This window comes from Mizuhopecten yessoensis, unplaced genomic scaffold (assembly GCF_002113885.1).
Source record: "Mizuhopecten yessoensis strain PY_sf001 unplaced genomic scaffold, ASM211388v2 scaffold7903, whole genome shotgun sequence".
Taxonomy (NCBI): Eukaryota; Metazoa; Mollusca; class Bivalvia; order Pectinida; family Pectinidae; genus Mizuhopecten; species Mizuhopecten yessoensis.
In genome coordinates, this window is record NW_018407280.1 from 393,862 (window position 1) to 412,999 (window position 19,138).

Here is a 19,138-nt window from a genome sequence, read left to right on the forward strand (position 1 = left end):
TCATCACACCCACCCCCACCCACCCCAGTCAAGGGTTCGGATCCCGGTCTATCCTCGCTGAATGTTTACACTCAGAACATTTATTTGTTATATTTTTTATTATATATTTATTACAAGTGTATTTTTCATTTAAGTCACACAAGGTATATTTTTCTTTTCAAAAATGATTTATAAAAGCTATAGTCCTGCCGACAAATAAAACATTGTCCTATGCGTAGTTACAGTTTCTGGCAGTGCAGTGGTACAAGGATCCTTAATATTAGCTAATTCTATCTCCTCAAACCCTTCTCTCCGTTCGATTTGAATCATATTGCCTTTAATATATCACTCATCGAATATATAATACTGTAGTTATAAATCATCTAAACGAGTACTTACTTTTGTTGATAATCTCAGCACTGATGTTGTCTTCAAGTTTTCATTTACTTGAAGCTCAGGGAAACTCCGACTAGACACGTATAAAAACCCGGAACTGTTCCAGTACAGTCTGATCCAGAGACGTATGACTTTATATGTCTCTGTCTGATCCACCCAGTCATCACACTCACCCCACCCACCCCAGTCATCACACTAACCCCACCCACCCGTGTTAGCACACTCACCCCACCCACCCCAGTCATCACACTCACCCCCACAACTATATAACCCAGAACTGTTAGCTAACTGTAAGCTAAAGGCCAACTAAGGCAAAGCATTGCAACGCAATCCATAGGTCTGGAATGAAAACATACTATTTGGATGCACTATGGCATGGGGCAGTTACCATATCTGTAAACTTTCGTGGAAATTGGCTTCATAGTTTTGGAGGAGTTGTCAGGACAAGTAGTTTTCAACAAAGGGCCATTACTCCGTAAAAAGGATCATATTGAAATATATTTTTTACCTGGATGCACACCATCAGGTGGAAGTTATTATATCTGAAAACTTTCTTTGAAATTGACCCCTTCGTTTTGGAGGACATGTCTGGACAAGAATTTTTCATCAAAGGGCATTAACTCTGTAAAAAAAAAAGGATCAGAATGAAAACATAATACCTGTATGCATAGTTTGAGGTAGTAGTTATCATATCTGGAAACTTTCGCTGAAATTGGTCCATTACTTTAGAAGGAGTTGTCCGGACAATCTTTTTTCTACGGACAGACAGACAGACAGACAGACAGACAGACAAGCTGCTTCCAGTATACCACCTTACTTTGTTGCAGGGGGGTATAATAAAGTGTATAATAGTTTTACTATTCAGATTATTTGATTATTTTTATATAATTGCATATCGTTGTCTATAACACAATCTCAACCTTAAGTGGTTATCCACAAGAAAGATTACTTTGGGAGAATACATATTCATGAGTTATAACTGCTGCACATAACTTTAAAACATGCGTAATATAATAAAGTGTTTAGGTATGATACAAAAACAGAAAATGTATCGGTATTTACCATAATAAACATTGATAATAAAATCTTCAAGATTATGTAAAATTGGGCATTGATCATGTTTGGCATGCTAATAAAGTACTTTACCGGTTTTTATATTACATCAAAATGATTTAGTAGACAGAATACATATATGGAAAGTTTTTAAAGAAGTTTGAAATATAGACTACCACTGTAACTATATATATGGAAGTTGACAACGTTGACTATATTTCAAATGTTGTGAAATTTTTGCATGTTTTTCTAAATAAAAATATCACTACGCTAACTTCATATATACCAATATGACATATGTAGTATCAAAATAACAGTAATTTTTTACACTGTACACTATCATAATTCATTTTCAAAATAACATTCGTTTGTGACATGTATCTGTCATTTTGTTAGGATACCCCCATCACTCAACCTGGTGTTATGCAATGAGGTCCACTACGGTTATCAGTAGTAATTATGAATAATCATTTATGCAGTTATTGATCATTTTTATGTATCTACATTTGGCAAAAGAAGAAAAGAAATCAAAGTGGGGGCCAAATGTTGACCCCCACCTTAATACATTTGTAAGACGAAGTTCATTTTTATTTTTTATTATCTTAACTTTTAAGTTTGCAGGTCGCTCTATGTAGTGTATGGGTGGTGATATTTGATATTAGCATCGATTGGTGGGTAATGCCCTGTATATATACACACGAGAGCTTAAACATCTGACTAAAAGTCAACTTGAACAATTTGTGCTATACATAAAATTCAAACTGACGTTTTCAAAATGTGCATAGTAGAAGAGACTCGACGTGGAGAATGTAGAATTATTTCTTTTATAAATTCATAATCTGATTTTTAAAGGAAAATGAACCAGCGAAAACTTCTTTTGAAATTACTTCAAAATTTCACAGTAGAGACAATGATACTAATATAATTTAACTTTTTGGTTCCCTTTACCCTATATTGAAAACATTCTCTGATAAATATCTCTTTTATACTGTAATATCAACAGCTAGTCCAATTCAGAAATGTTCTTGTTTTTAGCTCTGTATCGGATATCCTATTGAATACAAGTTTATAGAATACCGGTACTTATGCAAAATAATTGGTGGTTGTTCAATTCTCTTTGGCCGGTCATTGGTGGTTGTTCCATACTCTTTGGTGGGTCATTGGTGGTTGTTCCATACTCTTTGGTCGGTCATTGTTGGTTGTTTCATACTCTTTGGCCGGTCATTGGTAGTTGTTCCATACTCTTTGGTCTGTCATTGGTGGATGTTCCATACTCTTTGATCGGTCATTTGTGGTTGTTCCATACTCTTTGGTCGGCCATTGGTGGTTGTTCCATACTCTTTTGTCGTTCATTTGTGGTTGTTCCATACTCTTTGATCGGCCATTGGTGGTTGTTCCATACTCTTTAGCCGGCCATTGGTGGTTGTTCCATTCGCTTTGTTGGTCATTGGCGGTTGTTGCATACTCTTTGGTCGGTCATTGGTGGTTGTTCCATACTCTTTTGGTCGGTCTTTGGTGGTTGTTCCATTCGCTTTGTTGTTCATTGGCGGTTGTTCCATACTCTTTGTTTAGTCATTGGCGGTTGTTCCATTCGCTCTGTTGGTCATTGGTGGTTGTTCCATACTCTTCTGTCCGTCATTTGTGGTTGTTCCATACTCTTTGGTCGGTCATTGGTGGTTGTTCCATACTCTCTGGTCCGATCATTGGTGGTTGTTCCATACTCTTTGTTGGCCATTGGTGGTTGTTCCATACTCTTTGTTGGCCTTTGGTGGTTGTTCCAGTCGCTTTGTTGTTCATTGGCGGTTGTTTCATACTCTTTGTTGGCCATTGGTGGTTGTTCCATACTCTTCTGTCGGTCATTGGTGGTTGTTCCATACTCTATGGCCGGTCTTTGGTGGTTGTTCCATACTCTTTGGTCTGTCATTGGTGGATGTTCCATACGGTTTGATCGGTCATTGGTGGTTGTTCTATACTCTTTGGTCGGCCATTGGTGGTTGTTCCATACTCTTTGGTCGGTCATTGGTGGTTGTTCCATACTCTTTTGTCGGTCACTGGTGGTTGATTGTTCCATACTTTTTAGTCTGTCATTGATAGTTATTTCATACTTTTTGGTCTGCAATTGGGCTGTACGTCCTACGTGGTCATGTGCTGTAGTCTGTTGTGCAGCATTTCTGCATCCTATTAGCTCATGTAGGAAAATATTAAATGTCAAACATTATTTCAATTGATATTTACATGCAACTGAATGACTATATACACGAACAATGTATTCCTGTTGTAACCGTATTAACAAGGTTTTACCTAAGCGTACATCAGATAAAAAAAAGATAGATAAGAATAACTTAAAAAAAATTGAAGCTTTGTATTGAATGATAATTGAAACTGCTTTGAGCTGGTAAACAGAAAACACTCATGATCAGAGAGCTTAGGGTTGCGATAATTATGATATATCAATAATACATGACTGGTAGGGAAACGGTGCCTTCAAACAAACACGAACTGGATTAGTAGGAGATTATGTCTGTAGTCACTGGGTGTTGTTCTATTTGTTTATCGGTTAAGGTTTGTAGATCCATCCATTGTAGCCTGGTCTGTTCCTGTTCAATCATTGAACTCTAGTCATTTTAGTAGGTTTTGGATTAAGCAGCAGTTGGTTGTTGTTCCATCATCAGTTTGCTCTGATGCTGATGGTTGTACCATACTCTTTGTTCTGTCATTGATAGCCCTGTTCTTTGGTCCAGTCCATCTTACGTTTTGATTTCATCTTTCTCTGCCTATCGAAATATCATTGCTCCACCCCTGCCATACGCGAATATTTGCTACCACCAGCTACAAGACTGTTATCGAAGTCTGTTATTCCTAGGATCTGCAATACATTATTGTGACAGAGTGTACTCATTTTGAAAGTTTGCAATTTTTGGTATAATCGGCGATACTTTACCGCCGCCCCATGTAAAAATGATACCTACAGACCTTCAACATCAGGCCGCGTTCTGTTTAATGCAAAGCACTATTGCTTGTAATAACAGTAAATCTGTTGTAGCAGAAGGACAGACAACGGTCAGAAATCAAAATCAAAGTCGGCCTATCCAAACACTATACCTCTCCTGTCGATCAAATTATAAACGCTGTAAATCTATCAAGTTGATTCGCCCCACATTCATCCTTTTTTTTACATCCAAACAAAATCATATACCAATGATTTTGTTTGGATTTTTGAAGGATTTTCTTGGAGAAAACAATGCAAAGCCAGAGTTTAAAAGACCCGATCAAAAGATCAATATTGTCCATTAGTTCGATTGCAAGAGTGCTCAGTCAGGTTTGAAAGTAGCCTTGTTGGAATTGAAATCTAACGCATTAACTTTCCTTCATTCTTTCGACAGTATGAGAAAAAGAAAGAATATTACATTAGTACCAATGAAATACCTGACCGATGCCCGGTCAAGTGCTCTGCATCCAGTACAGCCATTGAGGTATGTCGGCAGCAACTCCTTTGTATCCACTACAGCCTAGCAAGGTATCTCTGCTCCATCTTTGCTCTAGTTCAGCCATCAGAGGAATCTGCTACCAACAGCTCCAGTACTGCCATTACTCTTTTACCATTGACACTTTGGTCTTCTTGTTCTTTTTTCTATTACAGAAATGTTGTCAAGAGTTACGATGCTGTCAGAAGAGAGGAATGTGTTGTAAAATATCCCATAGAAAAAAAATGAAGCAGACCAATTGTATACCTAAGGTCAAGAATATATTCTTTTTTCTTGTAGCAACTTATCTCTTACATTGGAAAAGGCCAACATGAGGAAGTTCGGATACATAATTAAAGTTTACTGTCCGTCATAAACACGTTACAACACGGCCACCGTCAATCACTATGTTGATAAGAATTATTATTTTCATGGTTTAACATATTTACGAAGGGAGATAAATCAGAAAGGATATGAAATATAAATATTCTTTATACTTAAGCTGGTCAAGTACATCATATTTTCGCACGCAATACAGTACAACTGTTTGTTTCTTCTCCTTAAATTTCCATATATTCAAATACATTTAGATACAACAATGCATCAGAAAGATTCTATTCAAAGTATAACAGATTGGCATGGGACGGGCGTATATTGTTTCGCCATGTAAAGCCGTAGTAATCAAACATCATAAATATCATGCAAAAGATCTCCAAGTGCCTTTGTGAGATGGGTGTTGTCGTTTGCTTTGCGAGTTCCTTCCCTTTGTACATGACTACTCCATAACCCCTCTCCTGCTTTATTTCAAACCCAAACCGGTCGAGACCTTTTTTTATCTGAGAAAAGATTTACATCATTGTGACAAAGAGCAGATCAAGATATGCACTTTAATTGTATCGCATGTATACATTATGTAATCTTGAGATTTGATATATTTCAAATTGATTTATAACATATTTTCATGATATTTTACCAATATTGAATAAAATATTACGAATATAGATTTTTCAGTGATGGTGAAATTCGGACAGATATATGGGGATATTCGGACAACAAATATAACGTATAATTCATAGAAAAAAACTCTGATATTGCCGAATCGTCACAGAAAACTTGTGTATAGATGCTTTAAACTTTTATACTGTATATATATGTGTGAGTATAAGTGAATTTCCGTGTTTGAAAACCTCGGTTTTTAATGAAAAACAATATTTTTGTTTTCTGGTTCCGGTGTAACGAAACTTCTTAGGCATGACTCGGTTAGTAGACATACGCAGACTGCTTAGGGCTTACTTACTCATATTTCCTCTCAAATGTTTTAAAGTCCGGTTTTCTGAAAATCTTCACTTGTTTAAAATAAAAGAAATATTTTTTCAACAAAAGTTCATAGATATTTTTCTATTTCAATAAATGCTCATGGAAGTCGTTGAGAACGTTCCTAAAGTTAAAGAAACTTTCGTGACATCGGGGACAGATATGGCTATTTATCACCACTCATGCTAATATATGTGTACCTGTGTTCTGTAGTGTATTATGTTTTAGCTCTGCCCATTCCTTTTGTTCTAGTTTGATTTATCCTTAGTTTAGTCATATCAATGTACTATTATTGTTCTTGTCTTTCTTCTGTTATGTCTTATATAATATACGTTTCATGCCTTCGCTTTTTAATCTGTTTCTTATCCAAAGCAAAAACACATCTCATCCCGGAATTTCGTTTACGTTTAATATAGGATATGACGAACTTGGTCATCAAGATGTTTTGGGCCGTTGGGAAGTGTCATTGGGGAGGCCGTAAAATATCTGTTGGTGAAGATTACACTCTATCTAGGGATGAAGGGAACCCGAAGACCAAAATACCCTCAGAGGTCATACTGTATGTTCGGTCTATAGAAGTCATACTGTGTGGTCTGTTTATAGAGGTCACACTGTGTGGTCTGTCTATAGAGGTCATACTCTATGTTCTGTCAATAAAGGTCACACTGTGTGGTCTGTTTATAGAGATTATACTCTATGTTCTGTCTATAAAGGTCATACTGTGTGGTCTGTTTATCGAGGTCATACTCTATATGTTCTGTCTATAAAGGTCAAACTGTGTGGTCTGTCTATAGAGGTCATACTCTATGTTCTGTCTATAAAGGTCATACTGTGTGATCTGTTTATAGAGGTCATACTCTATGTTCTGTTTATAAAGGTCATACTGTGTGGTCTGTCTATAGAGGTCATACTCTATGTTCTGTCTTTAAAGGTCATACTGTGTGGTCTGTCTATAGAGGTCATACTCTTTGTTCTTTCTATAAAGGTCATACTGTGTGGTCTGTTTATAAAGGTCATACTCTATGTTCTGTCTATAAAGCTCATACTGTGTGATCTGTTTATAGAGGTCATACTCTATGTTCTTGTTATAAAGGTCATACTGTGTGGTCTGTCTATAGAGGTCATACTTTATGTTCTTTCTATAAAGGTCATACTGTGTAGTCTGTTTATAGAGGTCATACTCTATGTTCTGTCTATAAAGGTCATACTGTGTGGTCTGTTTATAGAGGGCCTTCTGTATGTTCTGTCTATAAAGGTCATACTGTGTGGTATGTTTATAGAGGTCATACTCTATGTTCTGTCTATAAAGGTCGAACTGTGTGGTCTGTCTATAGAGGTAATACTCTATGTTCTGTCTATAAAGGTCATACTGTGTGGTCTGTCTATAGAGGGCCTACTGTATGTTCTGTCTATAAAGGTCAAACTGTGTGGTCTGTTTATAGAGGTATAACTGTATGTTCTGTCTATAAAGGTCAAACTGTGTGGTCTGTCTATAGAGGTCATACTCTATGTTCTTTCTATAAAGGTCATACTGTGTGGTCTGTTTATAAAGGTCATACTCTATGTTCTGTCTATAAAGGTCAAACTGTGTGGTCTGTTTATAGAGGTATAACTGTATGTTCTGTCTATAAAGGTCAAACTGTGTGGTCTGTCTATAGATGTCATACTCTATGTTCTGTCTATAAAGGTGATACTGTGTGGTCTGTCTATAGAGGTCATACTCTATGTTCTGTCTATAAAGGCCATACTGTGTGGTCTGTTTATAGAGGGCCTACTGTATGTTCTGTCTATAAAGATCATACTGTGTGGTCTGTCTATAAAGGTCATACTTTATGTTCTGTCTATAAAGGTCATACTGTGTGGTATGTTTATAGAGGTCATACTCTATGTTATGTCTATAAAGGTCATACTGTGTGGTCTGTCTATAGAGGTCATACTCTATGTTCTGTCTTTAAAGGTCATACTGTGTGGTCTGTTTATAGAGGGCATACTCTATGTTCTGTCTATAAAGGTCATACTGTGTGGTATGTTTATAGAGGTCATACTCTATGTTCTGTCTATAAAGGCCATACTGTGTGGTCTGTTTATAGAGGGCCTACTGTATGTTCTGGCTATAAAGGTCATACTGTGTGATCTGTTTATAGAGGGCCTACTGTATGTTCTGTCTATAACGGTCGTACTGTGTGTTCTGTTGATAGAGGGCCTACTGTATGTTCTGTCTATAAAGGTCAAACTGTGTGGTCTGTCGATAGAGGTCATACTCTATGTTCTGTCTATAAAGGTCAAACTGTGTGGTCTGTCGATAGAGGTCATACTCTATGTTCTGTCTATAAAGGTCATACTTTGTGGTCTGTCTATAGAGGTCATACTCTATGTTCTGTCTTTAAAGGTCATACTGTGTGGTCTGTCTATAGAGGTCATACTCTATGTTCTGTCTATAAAGGCCATACTGTGTGGTCTGTTTATAGAGGGCCTACTGTATGTTCTGTCTATAAAGGTCATACTGTGTGGTCTGTTTATAGAGGGCCTACTGTATGTTCTGGCTATAAAGGTCATACTGTGTGATCTGTTTATAGAGGGCCTACTGTATGTTCTGTCTATAAAGATCATACTGTGTGGTCTGTCTATAAAGGTCATACTTTATGTTCTGTCTATAAAGGTCATACTGTGTGGTATGTTTGTAGAGGTCATACTCTATGTTATGTCTATAAAGGGCATACTGTGTGGTCTGTTTATAGAGATCATACTCTATGTTCTGTCTATAAAGCTCATACTGTGTGGTCTGTCTATAAAGGTCATCCTTTATGTTCTGTCTATAAAGATCTTACTGTGTGGTCTGTCTATAAAGGTTATACTTTATGTTCTGTCTATAAAGATCATACTGTGTGGTCTGTCTATACCTGTCATACTCTATGTTCTGTCTTCTATGTTCTGTCTATAAAGGTCATTCTGTGTGGTATGTTTATAGAGGTCATGCTCTATGTTATGTCTATAAAGGTCATACTGTTTGGTCTGTCTATAGAGGTCATCCTTTATGTTCTGTCTATAAAGGTCATTCTGTGTGGTATGTTTATAGAGGTCATGCTCTATGTTATGTCTATAAAGGTCATACTGTTTGGTCTGTCTATAGAGGTCATACTCTATCTATGTTCTGTCTATAAAGGTGATACTGTGTGGTCTGTCTATACAGGTCATACTTTGTGGTCTGTCTATAGAGGTCAGACTCTATGTTCTGTCTATAAAGGTGATACTGTGTGGTCTGTCTATACAGGTCATACTTTGTGGTCTGTCTATAGAGGTCATACTGTGTGGTCTGTCGATAGAGGTCATACTCTATGTTATGTCTATAAAGGTCATACTGTTTGGTCTGTCTATAGAGGTCATCCTTTATGTTCTGTCTATAAAGATCATACTGTGTGGTCTGTCTATAAAGGTCATCCTTTATGTTCTGTCTATAAAGATCTTACTGTGTGGTCTGTCTATAAAGGTCATCCTTTATGTTCTGTCTATAAAGGTCATACTGTCCGGTCTGTTTATAGAGGTATAACTGTATGTTCTGTCCATAAAGGTCAAACCGTGTGGTCTGTCTTTAGAGGTCATACTCTATGTTCTGTTTATAAAGGTCATACTGTGTGGTTTGTCGATAGAGGTCATACTCTATGTTCTCTCTATAAAGGTCATACTGTGTAGTCTGTTTATAGAGGTCATACTCTTTGTTCTGTCTATAAAGGTCATACTTTATGTTCTGTCTATAAAGGTCATACTGTGTGGTCTGTTTATAGAGGACCTACTGTATGTTCTGGCTATAAAGGTCATACTGTGTGGTCTGTTTATAGAGGGCCTACTGTATGCTGTGTCAATGAAGGTAATAATGTATTTAAACAGACCTTGTATGTCTATGAAAAAGCAAGTTTTAAAAACATAAGTATTGATATGATGTTTTAGAATACATCACAACGCATGCAAAAATGAATGTGATACATTTATATTCTAAATTCTTCTCTTATTTTAAACAGCTAAGTGGCAACATCCCCAGGGCTGCCCATCTGATCAGCAAAAGCAAGCACCTCACTGTACTTTCCAAGGAAATTAACAAGCTATGTACACCAACTACTCCATCAATATGGCGGTCTACAGGTAAAAGAAATGGAGATGTTTCTAAATTTTAATTGGGAGACCGTTCTGAAGGAATCTGCTGCAGTGTGTCCAACTCTCCATGCCGCTTTAACAGCAGCCACCACCTACCACCCATTAACACAGCGAGAAATTACAAAGGGGAGAAAAAACAAGATAAGTGTAATACGAAACATTGGCGCCATCATTGGACAACTTGTGTTCGCAAGAAAACCTGCAAAAATGAAGTTGTTCCAGGAATTGGCTTCCTGGCTGTGCTCGAGATACGAGTAAATCACTAAACCAATATGTTTATACTTTTACTTTATGCAGTGGGATTGTTTTAGTGTTTTGCAATAACTGACCCATTTAACTTTCAAAATAGCTCAGGGTCATTTTATTTACATTTGTAAGGATAAAGCTACCGGCCAAATATTATGACTCCAAACTATTTGGTTCTGTATAAGAAGTCATTTGAATCGTTTGAAATATGTTACCTTTATGCCTTTGAATGGAAGCCAAGTCCATTGCTGTTCGCAAACTTTGTAAGGCTCCATCCAAGGAAAGTACCAACCAAATATCGTTTTTTTATTTATTCTTAAGAACCGTTTTGAAAGTATGTGTCCGAATTTCCCCATTGCATGATTTCTCCATGTTGGCCTTTTCCAATTTTAAGAGATTAGTTGCTACAAGAAAAAAAGATTATATATATAAACAAGGTTGATGACGGACAGACAAGGTTTTTACCAGGACCAGTGCATCCTGAAAGAACAACTAGCTTCACTTCCTGTTAGAAGACAACTTTTCACTGATGCTGAAGGTGAGACTTTAACCAGTGGCCTATGCTTTTTTTGCAAATTTATCAGCAGATCCTGTGTCAATGACAATTTTTAATGATTTCTTCCTTCAATTGTTCAGATTTCTTCAAATATGTATTCATTTTCCTCAAGCTATATATTCCAACCTCCTGAATTGTACATGAGAGTGTTCCTGCTAATTCTACAACTGATCCAACTGAAGACCCTAACCCTTGCCAATCACAGTTAGAAGACAGCATGTAAGTTTTGTATCTTACTTACTGGTCCATGCTTGGGTTCAAGGGTTATCTTTTGAAGCATTCCATTTTTTGTATTTAGGTTGGAAAAGGATAGGCCTGATGAGCCTCTTTCAAAATAGGTAGCCTTAATGGGTCGCCCTGTTATTAATCGCACATCTGATCTGCAAAGACAGTACAGGTCAAATGTATATCAATAAGCTATATACTAATATACATTTGTGTTTCTTTTTGTGATTTCATTATCTGGTGCTTTACATAATATGAGTCTTTGAAATAAACATTCTCCTAGATATCCTTTAATGCATATGAGCTGGACACAAAACATGGTATGGTGTACTATTATATATTTGTTATATGTTAATAGCAATGAGTAGCATTGGTGAAATTGCTGAGGAGCTTTGTCTGCTTCCTAATGATGATGTAGACCTGAATTACAGCCAATTGGATGAAACACTTTTGTGTATGTATTATAGCGAAATCTGTGTTATACAAATTGAACGTATACAGTGAGCACTGCCTCACATACATATACAATAACAGCATCTATTTGTCCATTCTCTCCACAGGCTCGTGACCTTAGCCCCCTTAACCTTGAACAATGAACAAAAGTCTAACCAGGTGTTCAACTTTACCATACTATAGTGTAAACATAATCTTAAATTGTTAAGAGGTTTGATCTTTTGCCTTGACCTTTTACTCTTTAACATTGACCGAAGGCCAGGTTAAGAACTTGATATAACCATTATGAACATTTTAAAGTTTGATACAAAATGTACATAGTTATAAATCTAGGCGATTGCATTTCCCCGTAACATAAGATTAGGAAACCAGTTGTATAACCATCAAAACAATTTCCTTTTGTACAGATGACATTTGTGAAGATGACAAGAGATTTGGATATAGCCTTGTATTCGACAATTTCAATCAAAAGACAAGTGCACGATTCAATACTAAGGAAAAGGGAAACACTATGCTGAACATGGTTCAGTCTTATGCAGTTGTAGACAGGATACCCTGTTTACATTATGATGGATCTCTGCCAACATCAGAAGATATAACAAACATACCGTTGAAGACTTTTTTTCTCTCTAATGATGATGATATTGCAACTCTGAGGTAACTATACACTAAATAGAATTTAGAGGTCACAAAAAGATCAGTATTGATGTCTTTCATGACCTACCATTCCAATTATTGCTTAAAGCAAAAATAGAATATTCACAATGTTCAGAACTGTTACATTTAACAATCTTTCTATAGAATACATGAAATAATCCAAAATAAAAATTGTTCTATTTTCCTTAAGTGTGCTAATTCCTTTCACAAATACAAATATACTGTCATAATACAGAGGATACTTTCCAGTGCACTGCCTTTCTTCAATGATCTCGATGAAAAAGTGATTCATCATATTGCTCATGCCTACACACATGAATCAAACAAGAAGAGTAAACTGGTAAGAGATATTCCAAAACAAATTACAACTCTAAGCAAAAAGCTTCTGTTTTGATAACCTCCATCTGTCTCTCCCTTATTCAAATGATGACCTTGACCTTCTTTGGATGTGAAATTTGTTTAATCCTTTCAATAACTTCTTATGACTAACTGAAACTACAGGGTCAAGATAATTGTACAGGAGGCAATCGGGCGTCTTATCTATTGTACAAACTGCATTGTCCTGTATAATTCAGATACCTCTCGGCGTCCTCAATAACGACGAGACTCGAATTGCTGATATGGTTGACATCATGGCACACGGGATCCAACACCACCAATGTCTACTTTACTCTATGGAGATGGATTAAGCTGCGAGAAAGACTTAACAACAATAATCCCTGGGATCGTCATGAAGGTCTGAATCCCGCAATCAATGAATTGGCATAAAAGGGGAATTTTATTAAAGGTAAATATACAATTGTTAAGGTTGTGTTATATCAGTTTATGATGTTGACTTTATTATTCTTATCCAAAAGAAGTTTGCAGTAATCTGTCTATATTATGAGAATTTGGTTGATTTATCATACAAGTGCAAAATACTCAATAACTTTCAATTATACTAATTAAGTAAAAACAGCAGGTCCAAAGGTCCTGTATTGCTCATCTGGACCAATATCATTTCATATTACAATGAACTTGTAGAAGAACAGGGAATCTACAAATGATATTTTGAACAAAAGTTGTTTAATAGTATATATGTAACAATTTAATGTCAATGTAACACTCACTTCAATCTCAATATTAGACTCGGATACATAGCGGGGCTCTTCCTGACGTGTCAGTGTTCTAATTTCTTTCACAGGACACCTTCAAACTGCTGTATGATGTGAAGAGTTCTAGACCACCGGGAATGTTATACTACATCCACAACAGGTACAGACACCATAACGTCAAGGGAAAGGCACTTCACTGTTTTAACCATGCCACAGATCTGCTGAGGTTCTCAACGGAATCCTATATCACAACAGCTGCTATTATGTACATGGGAACATCAAATCCGGCACTCATACCTCATGCCCTGCCTGCTGACATGAACAAAAAATGGTTGTATTTCCAAGATGTGTGTAATTATGTTGTTAACATTGCGTTTCATCTGATCACTGTATGTGATAATGAGTCTGATTTACAACAGCGTTATTGTATTTGTGAAGAAGACACATATGAGGAAATGGTCAATCCTACCCGTAAAGGTAAATGGTTTCACATCAGCTGCGGAATTTTGACCCCTAAACGTGTTCCAGAGGGCAAGTGGTACTGCTGTACTGAGTGTGAACAACTGGAACAAAGGAAAAGAGAAAAAAAGGGATCCACTATTGTATGATTTATAATGGTCTTGGAGAAATGGCCCGACATGATGCCATTCGAGAGAATGACGGGCAAAGGAAGATAGCCCACTGGCGACTGGATATGCTTTATTTTTACCAAAATTAGTATTTTGTACAAGGTCATCGGCTACCTACCGACTTAAATGGTGGAGTTTCGTCAAGAATGGCAACGCAACTGATGTATAACCGCACAGAGCGTACTAGGGGTGGAAGAGGTAACAATATTGAGATGGACCTACAAATGGAATGTTTTAATCGTGATTACAAAGAGGTTATAAAAGGTGCTGGTGGCAATCTCACATCTGGAAGCATAGAAAGGTATAGTCAAATGGTTGGCATGAAGAAATGCATCAATACATTGTTTGATGATGCAGTTGTTCAAGTTAATTCATCCTTCCATAGAAAAACAGGTGCTGTTTCAGATTCTACTGAAGAACAAGAGCTTTCATAACATACCTGGTCGGTCAAACAGCGGCTTAGGAGAATTTACTATGGACACCAACGTGACAAATGTTGAAGGTTTGAACATACGCATAAAACAACTATTGAATAAACGTGCCAAGAGGATTAAAATGGCTACAAATTAATGTATGTGGTGTATATATATTGAAGTGTACAAATGTTTTAACTGTCTATAGAAAATTAGATGAATATATAATTTCACAGCTTTTTTGTGTGTACTTTGTACGGTAAACTGTTTTGAAGATTTGACAAATGGTGTGCAGGATGGCCAAAGACTATTAAAGTCTATCCAATACCCTTTGGATTCTCCCAGTACACTTGCACTTTTCCACACAGTTGCTACATTATCTACATAAGAAGCAAGAACACTTGACACATAATCTGTCACACTGCTTTTCCTCATTTTGTGGCAGCATCATTCTAGGAAGCACACATTGTTTTAGAATAATGAGCGAACGAATACACTGAGGATCATCTGTGTCACACATCTTTTTGACTATTTCATCATTGCATAATGGTATAGAGCGAGAATATGCATAAGTGACTTGTCCACACCTTCCCACTCCTTGCCGATAGGTACAAAAAGGTAAGTGATGACTCCTCACCCCAATGGATAACCAAGTCTACATCAACAATTTTGATACCCATTCCAAACGCCACAGTAGCTACCACAATTCTTATATGGCTGTCACATTTAGGGAAAATGTCCATAATTCATGCAGTAGAGGAGCGATCTGTCCAGCTATGAAACATTTCAATCCTGCAGTCTTCCAGCTCTTCCATTAACCACATATAGATATTTTCCCATGTCCTAATGTTGCGACAGTAAATTATAGTTTTTTTGGCTTGAAGGTTTCTTTCACTGACATGTTCAAGCAACAATTTTAGAACATCATCATGTCGGTCAACACCTCGCTCGAGATGCAGATATATGTTGGGTCTGATATGTTAAACAGAAATAAAACAATAATGAGAAAATTGGTGCTAACAAGCTCATGCACAATACAAATGTCATACTTGGTAATAACTGCACTGATGAGTGTGGTTTGCGAAAATTATTCCTGACCTGCTATTTGGAAACATTTTGGATAGCCCATATCTGCCACTGAGCATGTGAAAAAAACAGTCTAACAAAAACCTACATATGTAATTTGAGAAAGGTCCTCCAAGTACTTCCTGAGAAATAGCGATAACAAACATTCACTGTCAAAACCAAATATGGCTGCCTGTCGGCCATTGTATTTGTAAGATCAGTCTCAAAATTAAATATGCACAACTAGGGACCAAGGGAAACCTTCGTTTCAAATTTGAGAACGATCCCTTCAACACCTTTTGAGAAATAGCGATAACAAGAATTGTTTTAGGACGGACGACGGACCACGGACGAAGGGCGATTTGAATAGCCCATCACATGATGATGGGCTAAAAATATAAGATTACCATAAATATGAAACATATACCTGTCAGGCAGACGAGCTACAAGTTTAGTATCCTCTGGTAGAGCTAGAAGGTTACACAAATCAAAAAACACCTTCTCTGTGGCAGCGGCTGTTATGACTAATGTTGATACATCATTGAAAAAACTCACCAGGTCTACAACTTTACGATATTCTGGTCGAAAATCTAATTCCCTGTAACAACATTAAATGCATATGGAGTGAATGTTGTGACAGTATATCCTGTTGCTTATTTAATGTTCATATTTTAGGAAAAACTGGTTAGCTCCTTCAGCCATAGCATTGCGGATTCGGGTGATGCAAGAATCACATTAACATTACCTGATTTTATAGCTGCAATAAAACAGAAAAGTGTGTATTTACATAGCATATATAGTAACCAATACAATTTTGAGGAATTCGCAAGAGCTGCCTTATCAAGCGCTAACTACTAGTCCTATGCCACCTGGATAATATCTCCCTATGTGTGTATGCCTGTGTGTGTGCTGGAGAAGTAATGTGTTCTGTTTGTAGTGGGACCATATTCCCAACGGCATCATTTATAGTGCCACCTCACTTGAATGCTACAGCACAGATACCGCAATATCCATCCCAGACCAATTTATACTCCACCTGGGTTATTGGAGTTGTGTGGGCAGGAGAACACACTTTCTCTGAATATTCCATGCGAATGCCATAAAGACTAACAAAATGATTGATTTTGAAGAAAGTTCAATGAAATAACATTTAACATGCATTGTATATGTGACGATATGTCAATTTTAAATATTTAATGTAATATTGCATTTCACCAATTCTTCATTTAAATGCAAAGTATTCAATACACAAAATTGTTAAATTTTCTGCTTGAAAAAATACCAATGTTGGCAATTCATTTCAAAGGACTTTGACACACTAAAATAATAAACAGAAAACTAGAGCAATATCTTACTAATACTACTAATATATTTATGCATTTAATCATATCATACTTCACTACAGTTGTGTGTTTAAATTTGATGTTAAAATACATGACAAATACATGTTCAGTATTACATGTGTTCCGACCATGGTAACAGGACAGATATTGGTTACAGCATATACCATGAATTATACATAACATTCTCATCCATTGTTTTGAGTTTCCGATAATTAAGTAAGAAGTATTGTAAAACCCTTTGGTTTATTAGAAAGACACATATTTGACATCAAAAAAACTTCTGAACAGGAAGATTTGAATGCAAACTGATATTAATGTTCCCTGTTGTTGTAACTAAATCACCTGTTTACTATTAGTTCAGACTTTTGTTGTTACTAAACCAAAAGGTTATCAGTTTTTGTAACTTTTAATTACATGCACATTTAATTATTTGCACAAATAAATACAACAGTTATTAGAAAGTGTAATGCCAAAGTTGTCAAGAAATGAAACTGAAGTCATTATATATGTTGTGTTATTTACTTGTCAAACAGCTAACTTCTCTAGGTCTTACTTTCAATTTTGTAAATATATGTGTTTTTTTGAGTAAATTTTTTAACAATTTGATTTATACATCTTTTTGGATTTGAAAGAGGTCTGCATTGACACTGCACAATTCTGTGGTTATTGATTTTGTCTGCTGTAAATGAATATTTAATATCATGACAAGAAAAAAATAACAACAGTGTCTTGAATGAATAAAGATGGAAATTAACCTTGTCCATAATCAAAGGAAAAAGAGTGTTAACCACACTTTTGCCAAAACCGGTAGGCAATTGTCCAAAGACTGACCGCCCGTCAATCAGTTTATTCAAACAAAGAAACTGCTCCTTTTTTAATAGGAAGTTGTATGTATGGTGTAACCGGACATCTGCCAAATGCTGTTCAAGTTCAATGTTAGCCATTTTCTTCTATCGTCGTTACACGTGTAGGTCGCACGTGTGTTACCGGTACGTGTTGATGTAGCACGTGTGTTTGTTTACATCCAATTTTGTCGGGAAAAGCCGAAGTCACAGAAAGCGATTGTGTTTGGCTGTGGCTTAATCCATAATATTTAGGCAAGATGGCGACCGATACACTGTAACTTGACTTTCGTACGTCTCGATGTATCCCTATATCAATCCCTATGTATACATAAAATGACAATAATATATAAACTAGATTATCACACACTCGATAGAATGATAGAAGTTATTGAAAGGATGACAATTATCGAGCGTCAAAACTTTAGTTTCAATGTCACGATCACAAATCAAATTCTAAGGTCATTACGAGAGGAACTATCCCACAGGGTGGTGCTCTTGTTTAACATCTTCATACATTCACCATAACGACATAAATTTAATATTTTGATGACCTTGGCATTTTTTCACATTCAATAGAGTGAATGGACACTTCTAAATTATGCCCTTCCGACTCTGATATCATTTATCAAATGGGTGTTTTTTAAGATACAGGTTAAACAGCTATTGGTATATCTAGATAAATCAATAGCAACGTTCCAGAACATCCATTGTGTTATGTTAAACAGATCATGGCAAGAAACGTCAATGGGATGGTCACGCAGGTACCTGCAGACCAAATGCAGACGGCAGTTGATGTAGTAAAGAGTGGTTCTCTGAGCATTAGGGATTAAAATATCCACATTATCGGACCATGTATCGGGTAAGGTGAAGGTTGGTAGTAAATCTGGGAGAAACACGATATTTCCGACTGATGTTGAGAAAGAGATGGTGAAGGAGGCACAGGCACGTGCCGCAGAAGGCGCTGTCCAGACAGCAGATGCTTGGAAAAGCAGCAAGGCTCGCCACTGTATGAAAATATAGACCCCTTTCGGGAACAACCTCCCAGGGCCAGCATGGTGGTATGTCATACGTCGGAGGAATCCTTCTGTAATATTACGAAAATCCGAGAAGTGTGAGGGCTAGGAACATGAATAGTTCCACAATTGCCAACTACTTTAAGGACCTGCACGAGATAGTAACAACAGTTAATCTATCAAGTTCGCCTTCCAGGATCTGGAACATGGATGAAACGGAATGCCAAATGGAGCACACACCAGT